This window comes from Cricetulus griseus, chromosome 8, assembly GCF_003668045.3.
Source record: "Cricetulus griseus strain 17A/GY chromosome 8, alternate assembly CriGri-PICRH-1.0, whole genome shotgun sequence".
NCBI lineage: Eukaryota > Metazoa > Chordata > Mammalia > Rodentia > Cricetidae > Cricetulus > Cricetulus griseus.
Genome location: NC_048601.1, coordinates 59,195,993 through 59,208,320, shown reverse-complemented (window position 1 = coordinate 59,208,320; position 12,328 = coordinate 59,195,993). Strand labels below are relative to the sequence as shown.

At 37.1% G+C, this 12,328-nt stretch overlaps 2 long non-coding RNA genes across 10 annotated transcripts in view; one reads left to right on the top strand and one right to left on the bottom strand.

Moving 5' to 3' along the window:
* LOC103163383 overlaps nucleotides 1-12,328 on the top strand; it is a 66,019-nt gene that overhangs the window by 26,661 nt on the left and 27,030 nt on the right. The window lies entirely within an intron of this gene.
* Nucleotides 1-12,328, bottom strand: part of LOC113831505 — a 44,916-nt gene that overhangs the window by 23,668 nt on the left and 8,920 nt on the right. Inside the window, exon 3 of the long non-coding RNA XR_004771015.1 lies at nucleotides 9,423-9,530. This is a non-coding gene — a long non-coding RNA (uncharacterized LOC113831505). The remainder of the gene's footprint in view (nucleotides 1-9,422; nucleotides 9,531-12,328) is intronic.

The window sequence follows — 12,328 nt, the reverse complement described above, 5'->3', positions numbered from 1 at the left end:
CCTTGCAGGCGTGGTCAGGCACACCTGTAGCCAGCCCATAGGGGGTGTGGTTATGAAGTCTCAATACAATTCCCCTTTTAGTCTAAAAGAGGATTAAAACTTAACAGTGTAAAGTTTCCATAACTAACAATCATAAAAGTGAGACACAAGAAGATACAGTAATCTGTTATGGCACATGCTAACTGTGTCTATTTCAGCTAAACCCTAAAGTCATCTGAAAGGTGGTGTCCAAGTCTGAATGCCTCCTTCCAATCCCAACCATAAACAACAGTAAGTTATCCCTAACTAGGCTTACTCTACCCTAATTGACAATAATGGGGGATGGGGGCATAGCATCCTCCAAGTTACTTCCTGCTGAAATGGGATGATGGTAGCCTCATGGGGTCCTGTGGGTAGAAAATGTTAGTATGGTGAAAGTCTGTAATGGATTATATCCAGTCATTAGAAGGGATTGAAGACCTAAGTTGAAATCCTCAACTTGATTGAACTCTACTCAAAGCTGTGGTCAGAGTGTCAGTTGAAATGGAGTAAGTTGTATCCAATGCAGTCTAGGAGGTATGGCCCAATTTCTTTCCAGAGCATTTAGAGATTGCTGTCAGGCAGGTCTTCATTGGGTGTGTGGGACTCAAACGTAAGTGTAAGCAGAGAAATGTTTACTTGTATATGTATGCATGCTGGAAAAGGCAATCGTGGAAAAATAATGATTATGAGACAGTGTATATCTTGAAGGAAAGAGCCAAGAAAGACAAAGACAGTTCCCAAATTCTTCTCTCATTCTGTATTACATTAATTGGCTTTTTGATATAATACAGAAACTCTAAAGTTTAGTTAAACAACGTGCTTGGATTTTAGAGGAGGAAAGCCAAATCCAACTCTAAATTTGCTTGAATAGGGACTAGAAAAATAAAGAGAAATAGAGTCATTTGAGAGACAGCTGTAAAGTTTACCATATGGCATGCTCCCTTTGTTTGAGGGCTATAGCAACCTTCTCTTCTTAAGCATCTATCCATGTACTGTTCTTGGACTTCTGGAGATGAGTTTTCCTGTGAAGATAGAAGCAGAACACTTTCCTTTCCTTTATGAGGTTTCTATCCCATTTATGAGATATATCTCAGTAAAATACCTGTCACTTGTCCTTGTCAAGAGGTTTGCCTTTTTCAACTTGAATCTTGATCAACTTTGATGGTATCCAAAATTTTTCTTCTCCTGTGGAAACAAATGCAAAACCCCTACCCCAATATAACACATGCCCAGGCCTTCATACATCTTCGAAGTATACTGGTTGATATAGTTCAGCAGTTTTTTCTGTAGTCCAGTGTCTTTCTGTAGCTGTTTGTCCTTTTTTATTGGCACTAAGAAATCTTAGTGTCAATAAAGTATTATGTAACCTATGTTTGGGAGCTTTTGACTTCTCAGCCTGTCTATGGAGCATCTCCTTAAGTGTTCTGTTAGATCTCTCAACCACTGCTTGTCCTGTAGGATTGTATGGTATACCAGTGACATGCTTTATGTTATAATATTTGAAAAACTGTTCCATTTTGTGGAGACACATGCCGGAGCATTGTCAGTTTTTATTTGTGCAGGTATACCCATAACTGCCATCACCACTAGCAGGTGTGCAAAAACAGAATCAGCTTTTTCAGAGATGAGAGCAGTAGTCCATATGTATAGTATGATGCACATATTTCAAATTTCCAAATTCTGTAAAGGGAAAGACATCTATCTGCCAGATCTCATTCCTCTGAATGCCTTCAGGATTACTGCCTGCTGGCAGTGGATTTTGGTTATAAAAAGAACAAGTAGGTCAGTTTCTCACTATCTCCTTAGCTTGTTGCCAAGTGATGGAGAAATCCTTTTTTTAAACCTTTGTTATTTACATGATGTTTCTTATGAAATTCTGAGGCTTCTAGCACACTTCCAAGTAACAAATGATCAATCTCATCATTGCCTTGTGCTAGTGAGCCTGGCAGACACATATGGGATCTGATATGGGTAATGTATAGAGGATTACTTCTGTTTCTGATTGTTTCCTGTAATTGTAGAAACAACGAGGTTAATTCTGCATTATCAGGAACAAATTATGCAGTCTCAATGTGTAAGAAAACTGTCTCTGCATATTGGTAATCAGTAACTATATTAAAATAGTTCTGTAAAATCCATAAGCACCATGAGAATTGCATATAATTCTGCCTTCTGTACAGATGTATATGGACTTTGAACTACTTTACTTACCTCACTGCTTTATAACCAGCCTTACCTGATTTGTTGGCATCAGTGTAGAAGGTAACAACTCCAGAAATTGGAGTTTGTCTTACATTGCATGGAAGAAACCAGACTGTCTTTTTTATAAATTTAATTCTGTCAATTTGGGGACAGTTGTTGCTAATCATTCCCAAAAAGTCAGTAAGAGATATTTGCCAATATTCATTATCCTTCCATAAGGAGGAAATTTCTTCCTTAGTTAAAGGTACTATAATTTCTGCTGGATCTTTTCCAGTCAGTTGACGAAATCTTAATTTGCCCTTTAAAATCAAATCATTAATCTTTTCTATATATGTATTTAACTTTTTATTCTGTTTATGTGGCAGAAATATCCATTTCAATAATGTGTCTTCCCTCTGCATCAGAATTACAGAAGCATATTCTCTGGTTGGCAAGATAACCAGAATATAGTCTGAATCAAGGTTTATCTGATCTACAAGTGCACCCAATATTCTGTTTTCTACCCATTATAGTTCTTTTTCTGCCTTGGCAGATAATATTCATGGACTGTTTAGGTCCTTGTCACCTTTAAGAGCCATTTTCAAATGCCTTAAGTCATGTCCTTTTACCCCAATATTGTCTGTAATTGAGAAATTTCTCCTAGCAGCTTATGAAGACTATTAAGAGTTTAATAACGATCCCTTGTAATTTGTACCTTCTGTGGCCTGATTCTTTGTAAGTCTATCTTATAACCTAAATAGTTAATAGAATCTCCTCTTTGTATCTTTTTCAGGGCAATCTGTAACTCCCATCTAGTCAGAACTTCCTTCACCATGTCAAACATATGTCCCAAAGTCTCCTTGTTAGAATCTGATAAAAGAATATCATTCATGTAATGATAAATGAGGGATTGTGAAAACTCTTAATCTCCTGCTGCCTTTTGAAACCTCTTGGGATAGTTTCTCCTGCCCAGACTGCAGCATCTTGTATATTATAGTCAATGTGGGCTGTATGCAAAAACCCATTCTTCTAGTGGAGCTGATCTGATTTTTAAAGGCAAAAAGTATTCTTTTGCATATTGGGTTTGCATTGTCATAAGCTACTGTATACACAATCTAATGTCTTACTGCTGCATCTGTTACTTGTAATTCTACTGCCCTGGTCAACTGGTCTAAGAAGTCCTGGAATAGTTCTGTTGGTCCCTTTTCTACTTTGGTATAAGCTTCCAGTTGTTCCTCTGTCTCACCAACCTTATCCCAGGCATTTAGTGCTGCTTTCTTGTATAGGGACAGTATATGGTCATCATATTCAGCATGAACCTGTGGGTCAGCATAAATACCCTCACCCAGAATCTTCTCCAGTAGAGCGTCATAACTGTCCTTAATGGGTTGATGTTCAAGAAGCTTCCCTTCCTCCCTTAATGACTTCCACTGGATTTGACAAGAATTCTCAAGTACAGCTGAAACAAGTGCTACCCAATATGTGGGCGTCACCCTGTTAAAGGTTGCCCGTGAGTGTAATAGCTGTTTTATGTATGGTCTATGAAGACCAAATGAGACAACTGATTCTTTAATATGCTTAAGATCATTCACCTGTCCCTGGGGGTGTTTTTTAGTTGGTGGCTCTTCTACCATTGTTGCTGGGTAGACCAATGGTGTACACATAATAACTTTAGAATGATCAAGATACCTGGGTGGAGTAGTTGCCTTGGATTAGATTGATTCTGTCTCCATGTCATCCCAATGATCCTTGAGTCTCATAATGATATCCTCAAGAAAAGTTTCAATCTCCTTAATCATAAAAGATTGTAGGCATGATAGTGAATCCATAAATTGCTGTGACTGTTCTTCTATATGGTTTTCTAAGTGTTTAATACATTCATCTCTAGCTAGCATCTGGGTGGCATGGAAACTGCCATCCAGGAATTGAAGTTTAGCCTTGAGGTTGTGATTTGCCCCAGCAATCAACTTGATGGACCTTTCTAATTTGTCAGCCCTGTTCTGTATATCATCTTCCAAATACTCAAACCTAGATTTAACTCTATTATCTACTCTCTCATGTTTTTCAGACATTGATTTAATGACATTATCCAATTGTTTAAACCTAACCTGGGTATATTGCATTCTAGTATCCAGATTACAGGATAGAGAGCCTATCTGAGTTTCTAGTTGGCTACCAATTTGCTTTAGTTCATCACGGTCTCTGACCACTTTGCCTGTATCGTATCAGACATAGAGCAAAGCCTATCATCTACCTTCTGTTTTACATGCTGCATAAACTTATCATGGGTCAGTCTGGTCTCCAAAACCTCATTATGTAAAGCTTGCATGTCCTGTAGGCATGTGGTAAAATTAGCTTTATCCCTGAGGCCTCTAGCTAGCGATAATGCGTGCATTAGCATGCTAACAGCTGGTAAGGCATATAGGCCAATTATTGGCTGATCAACAACTTCCTCAAACATTGAATTTACATTAGAAGTGAAAATGTTACAAATTGAGGCAAATGATAAATGTTAGGCCATATTTACCAGTCTGCTTCCACTCCAGTTGCAGTAACCAATTTTGACCAACAGGTGGCACAGGTGATGCAGATGTTCAGTTGTGGTTGTGTTGAGTTGGACCTGAAATTTCTTGAAAAATCCTTACTCAGCATTTAAGAACAGATTGGGGGTGTGTTTACTAGGTATGGGAAAACCTTCAAGCCAGAGCATTCCAGGAACCACAAGGCAGGTAGGCCAGAGAGAGAGAAGGGCTCCCATGTACCTTGCAGCCCCTTAAAAACCTATTATGTATCATCCTGCCCTCACCTTGACCATGCCCTGGCAGGCCAGGTCAGGCACGCCTGTAGCCAGCCCTTACGGGGCATGGTTATGGTGTCTCCCTACAATAAACATTATATATAAATATTTTAAGTTTAACATATATGTATTTTAAAGTTTTATCATGATTATTAATGGTCATATAGAATAATAGCTAAATCTAGAAAAAGGTTTCATCTATCTTTCTGTACATGATTTCTGTTTTGATTCTCTAGCAGTTTTCTGCAGTGAGCTAAGACCATGACTACCTAAAACCATTGAAGTCTCCAAAAGCCCCGCAATGACAATTTCATGATGACTATGACAGCAACATTAAGCTGAACAGCTCCAATTGAAGTTTGGCTTTGAACTACAAACAATTTTGAAGTGGCCAGCTAAGATGATCAAGCCTCACAGACACTACTCAGAACAATTTCAATGTGGCTAGTTTAGGTAATCCAGACTCACAGATTAGAGTACTAGTCAGGACTAGAAACAAGCCCAGATGCCAAATGATACAGCTTGACAATTAACCCTTTTTTCAGGATCCCCTAAAGATCACCCCCAGACAGCATGAAGTAAATTTAAGAACATGATGCATATATCCCAAATTAAATTAGGTACAAGTCCTATCTTGGACTCATCAAGATAGGATAGATATTAGGGTTAGGGTTAGGGTCAATTGTTAATGAACTAGACATTTTTGATGTATTTATTGAATGTTTATGTTGCATATAGTTATTATACTTATTGTATACAGTTTTTCTTATATTTATTTTTAGACAAAAGGGGGAATTGTGATGATATCGTTTTTGTACAAATGAAGATCACAGGGTGGAGCTTGCCACTAGCTAACCACAGAGGTCTGAAGGTGTATACAAACAAACAGAAAGTGATATGGCTAGGAGTAGAAAGGAATATAGGCAGGAGGAAACAGGAACTCACTCTCTTTTCTTCTGGGAAGCTAGTGGGGTAAAGGTAGTTTTGGCTTGCTCCTTGTTCTCTCTGATCCCCCAGCATGTCCCCCTATATCTGTTTCTGGGCTTTTATTATTGAGACCTAGTAGAATTTTCGTTACCTCAATTATACATGTTTTCCCTAAGAAGATTGTCTCAGGGTCATGAATGGATGGGTTCCTATGTGGGATTATAGAAACATGCACACTGAGATTGAGTCAGTTTACATCACAAACAGCCTGTTATTATTCAGACAATAGATAAGCAAATTATAATCATACAATGATGTGACATAGAGGAGTTAAAATGACACAAATGGTCTAAGTACAACAACATGCAAGTACTAAGAATACATAGTATTAAGTACACAAAGCAAAGTTTGAAATTGTTTTTCTAAAATATCACAAAAAATACTTAATATTTAAGCAAACATGTGTGGCAAATGCATAAATGCTGGAAAATAAATTCCAAGTTTCTTAGTTCCTGTTCTTTTGCTTTGAAGAGACTACAGGACCAAAGCATCTTATAAAAGAAAGCATTTAATTTGTGGATTTGCTTACAGCTTCAGAGGTTTAGTCCATGACCATCATAGAAGGAAACATGGCAGCAGGCAGGCAGACATAACACAGAAGCAGTAACTGATAGCTTCCATTTTATTCACAAGCAGGAGAAGGAGACAGAGACAGAGAGACAGAAACAGAGACAAAGGAGACTAGGCCTGGCATGTGCTTTGGAAAAGCCAGCCCCTAGAGACACACTTCTAATTAGCCCACACCTCCTAATCCTTCCTAAAACAGTCCACCCAGTGGAACCCAAACATTTAAATATATGAGCCTATGTATGTGGGGCATTCTCATTCAAACAACCATGGCAAATAATAAAGTGAAATGTACTTTGGTGAGGAAAGAACTGAGATGGATTTTAAATGGGCCTTTCATATTAGTAAGAGCTAATCTATACTGTTCCTGAAGAACATACCCTATTGATATGTTGTACACCATGATGTTATATATGACTGTTGTATTACTGTTCTATAGTTTTTATTTTAACTACTCAGTAAGTTATTTACAACCTCAGGTCTATTTTTAAATGTTTATAATGAAAACAAGTCTTATACTTGTCTAGTCTTTTTAAATCAATTTGCTTCTCTCACACACTCTGCTCATTAGAGAGTGTCTTATGTAGTTGTGACTTATACAAGGGAATACGAAGACAGACACTAGCCTTCAGGTTCTCACAAAGATATGGGTTCTCATGGGGCCCTATTGTCAGAGCAAGAGGTTCTCAGGTTTCCTAAAAAGGTGACAGCCACTGAGTTTATCTATTCCAGAGCAAAGGCTATCTAGAAGTCTCTGGTGGTCTCAACTTTCTCCTGTTTCTTTTTCTTCTCTTTTCAGAATCTCCTTATGAAAGAATGCTACCCTTCCTTCCTTGGGCACTTTTTGTTTTATCTCTCCACTCACTTTTAGCTCAGTGTAGAGTAGTTGAATGTCATGCGCAATGCTGTAGGTTCAGTTCCCAGAACTGCATAAATGGTTCTGATATCAGCACTTGAGTAGTAGAGGCAGGTGGATCCAAAGTTCAAGGTCCTTCTAATTTGATGATAAGCTGTAATCTAATTTGATGACATCTGGGAATATGTGGGGTACATTTGTGGGTGGGAGGAGCAACCAACCCTGGCTTTATCATCAAAAACAAGTCCCCTTACTCCCTTTTAGTTCAAGGCCAGCCTGCTCTTCAGAGTGAGTTCAGAACAGCCAAGGCTACACAAAGAAACCTTGTCTTAAAAATATATTGCCTGAGTAAGTAGGTAGTGCAAGCAAGCAGCTTCCAAAAAATATGAGAAATGACAGAAACAGTTGGCTGCCTGAAGAATCAACCAAGGTTCCTCTGTAACATTTGAGCATCCATCTTCAGGCTATCGGCTTAGACTATCTTCATTTACAGTGAAGCAGGAAAATCTGAAGGGCTGATCTATCTCATCTTGGAAAATTTTGACAGTCACTTTCTTTTGTGTCCTGCTTCTCCAATTTGGACAGCAAACTGTCAGCAGTGTCTTGTCTTGCCCAGTGGCTAACTTTTGCTTAAAAGAAAGTAAACTCCATATGGAGTTTCTTCAATGCACATCATGTTCTCTGGAGTAGATTGGTGCTGCCAGGAGCAAATAAGTTTCAATATCATTTTTAAAAAGGTAAAGTAAAAAGAACCTTCTCATGTAATTGAGGATTTCCTGTCATCCTAAAAATATCTATCCTTGAAAACATACTTAACATGACTACAAGTTTGATTGTAATAGTTGATTAACCACTAACATTTCTTTACTATCCTAAATAGTTTATAACAATAGCTTCCAAGGACTAGAAATTGCATTACATTGTGGTGATATATTATTTATGATTTAGTAAAGCTTGCTTGAGGGTACAGGATTCAAAGCCAGCCATAGGCTATAGAGGTGATACACAACTTTACTCCCAGCAGTCATACTAGCTACCCATAGAAGCTAAACCTTAGTGGAGCACACCTTTAATACCATGACTCATCAGAGGCAGATGGATACTTCTGAGTTCAAGGCCACTCTGGCCAACACAAGAGTGAATCAGTCTAAAAAAGAATCAGAGCTCATAACTTTAATCCTAGCCCTAGAGAAGTATATGAAAGACAGGAGCCCAGTATTTCAGGCTGCATTCTGATACCTACTCAATGACCAAAAACCAGACACCCCAACTCTTGGGAATGTGAGCAATATGTTTTTAAAATTACTTTTTTATGTCAGTGTCAGGGAGTAACAGCACTTTTAGGGGATCCTGAGAAAATGGGATAATTGTCAAGCCCTGGGAGAACTAGCTGTATCATTTGTTGTCCAGTCTCTGTGTGATGGGAAAGTACATGGCTTATCTCAAGTCGTGGCTAGAGTGTTATGTAAGTCTAGACCATCTCAGATAGCCACCTGAAGTTGTCCTGAGCAGCTTATGTTTGAAAGCCAATTTTTGATGGTGTTTTGGCTTAGTGGCATTACTACAATTCCACCTGGATTTAATTATATTAAATTAATATATATTAATGTAGTAATGTGTGTGTGTGTGTGTGTGTGTGTGTGTGTGTGTGTGTGTGTGTGTGTGCATGTGCATCCAGGCGCATGCATATCTTATAAATTTTGAGATAATATACCATAAGAAGAAGTTTAAGGAGTGAAAATAAAACAAAGGAACTATGAGGTTAGTTTCAATAGAACAGTCTCTTAGTTTTAATTTTTCTTCTGTCCAACATCAGGTGAGTCTTCTGATATGAAACAGAGATTTTGGATTTTCCTTTTAACAAGCATGCTTGGGTTTAGAGAAGGAGAGAGCCATGCTTCAACTCCATAGCCAGCTTTAATTTTTAAATTAACTGGGACTACAGAAAAGTCCATTTGCATTATATGTCTGTAGAGAACAGAAGAAACAAAGATTTGGGGAAATAGGATCTACCTGTTGGAACTGTGTCTTGGGACATTTTTCTGGATTACTCATCCTTTTTCTTCAGATGTCGTATTGTCCAGTGTTCTTCAGATTCCTTAGTTGGATGTCTTCATTTTCCTGGAAAGATAAAAATAAAACCCTTCCCCAATCCTAACTTCAGGTTGTTTCCCTTTTGGTAAGTTACATCTGACCAAAAAAAAAAGCATTTGTTCGTTTTATAAGTTAGTTTAGAATGAATGGTCTTGCTGTTTGATGAACTATTACATCTTCTAGTTAAGAGTTCTCTCTTGTTTAAATCTAATCTTTATAACATTTTCTTTATGGTTCCTCCTAAAATTTTTGTTTTATCTTCTAAAGCTTTTTCAATCCTCCAGAACAGTATGGTTTCTGTTTTTGCTTTACAATAGTCATTAGATTCTTTAATTGCCCTGGGGAGCAATTTCCCTCATGATGACAGAGAATGACTGAACCAAATTTGACATGGAAGCCTATGAGAGAGCACTCCAAGGTGTTTTCCAATGCATAAGGGTTACCTTGTTTGTCCCTTGTTGATTTATATTCATTGGTCCAATGTTAACTTTTGCTGCACCTTCTGCATACTCCATAAAGCAAGGATCTTATGTTTGGATTAGAAGAAACTTGTTTCTAGGAATTCCATATCTACAATACTTTTTTAGGTAAAACACCTAACATTTTGATTTTTTTCTCAAACCTCTGGGAATCATCTCTCCTATTCAAGAATTATCATTGTTATGAGATTCAATATTTATAATTTAATATTATAATAATATGATATGATTGTTATAAATAATAATATTTATAATATTAAATATCATATTTATAATATGTCAATATTTATAATATAAGTGCTTATCTTGCATTTAAAAGTCTAATTACCCTTTAGAATTGTGGATTAGCACTTTTAAAAGTCAAAGATTAAATTATTATTTGTCTAGCTTTTAAATTTGGCTTCATTATTTTTACAATTGAAGTCAATCTTTGTAAAAATTCAGTGATGATTTCATTGGGGTCCCTTATAACTTTAGTAAATGACTCAGTTCTCTTTCCACCTTCTTCAGTTCTGTCCCAAGCATTCAAATCTGCTTTGTGGCATACAGGCAAGGTGTGATCAACATATAGAGACTGATTTTGTACATCAGCATGATTTCCCTCTCCAAGATGTTTGTCTCAGAAAATATCAATACCTCTAGTGCCACTTTGCTGTTCAATGGTCTTAGCCTCATCTTTCTGTCAGGTCCTCCACTTCAATTGAGGACCAGGCTCAAATACTGTTATAACCAAGTCTTGCCTGTCTTGTGGGACAATTCCATTACTAGTTGACCATGAATTTAACAACTGATTCACAGAAGATGAATGCATAACACGTGAGATTATCACTTCCCTAAATCTCCTTCCTCAAAGCTAACATTTCCACAGGAATCCAGTCAGCTTTTATACAGCCTTAGGAATATCTGTCATTTGTCAGTTGTTCCTATATTATGATTAGATAAATTAAGGTTAGGCTATTCCTCTCTAACTTTACAATGTAATGCTGAGACTGGTTTTCCTTCAAAGGCCTATGTCTTTGTCTGAATATATCATAAGGCATGATACTTATCAGTCAAAGTGCATTATTTTCTCTCATAACATTTTCTAAGGCCTGTCTATATCTTGACACTCATACCAACTAAGTTGACATGAATATCAACCAACATTTTTAGGGATAGAACAAGAATTATCAAACTTATAATGTTTATAATTGACATTATGAAAATCCCATTTAACTTAATTATCCCCTCATTTAATAGTTCTATTTTTAAACCACCTATTGTGTAATCATACAAAGACCTAAATCCCTCCATCATAATATAGTTTCTCATTTTGTAATGTGGGAAAAAAATCTGTTTTTCTTTTTAAAACTAATTCCCACCTTTATGAATTTCTAATTGTCTCACCAAATCCACTGATGATGATGGTGAAGTATGAGCTGCATAACACATTTGGATGGAAAACGCAGGCAGTGCACAGCTGGCTGAGGATAGCTGCCATTGCTAGAATGCATCTGTGAGCTCTTTAGATTCTCCAACCAAAAGGGATGAGATCCTGTCTCCACCTGACCTTACCACTTCCTTTATCCATCTCCAGGGTGCTGGGATTAAAGGCGTTAGCCACCAATACCCAGCTTATGTAGTTAACTAGTGGATAATTCCACCCTCTGATCACAAAGCAAACTTTATTTGTCAGAACACAAGCAAAATATCACACAACACCCAGTCCAAGCAAACTTTATTTGTCAGAACACAAACAATCTATCACACAACACCCAACCCAAGGGGGAGGTGCTTAGTCTTACTGCAACTTGATATGTCATGCTTTATGGATACCCAAGGTAGGCTTGCACTTTTCTGAAGAGAAATGGAGGAAGAGTTGATGGGGTGGCAGAGGGGAGGTGGGGGTGGACTGAGAGGAGAAGAGAGGAAACTGTGGTCAGATTGTAAAATAAATAAATAAATAACAGACGTCACCCTATGCCTCCATGATACTGTGCTAATTTGAAGAAAAGTTAGAAAAAAACAATTTCAAGTTCCTTTCAACTTTTTATTTTATGATTCTGTATTGCTTGGAATCAATGAGTATGGCTGATAGAAAGATATACATACAGAATCTCATTCCTAAGATATGTTGGTTACAGACTTTGTTAAAATATTTTAAGATTCCTATGAGGACTTAGCAGATAACTATTGTGTAGGAAAGCTAAGAAAAAATATCTGAACTATTAATTTGAAAATAAATAAATAAATAAATAAATAAATATGGTTGCCCTGAGGTCAAAGTACATCAGAAATATTTTTAAGAGATTTAAAGTAATTTTACTTATATTTCCTTTACTTTAAGTTAGTTACACAAAGTCACAG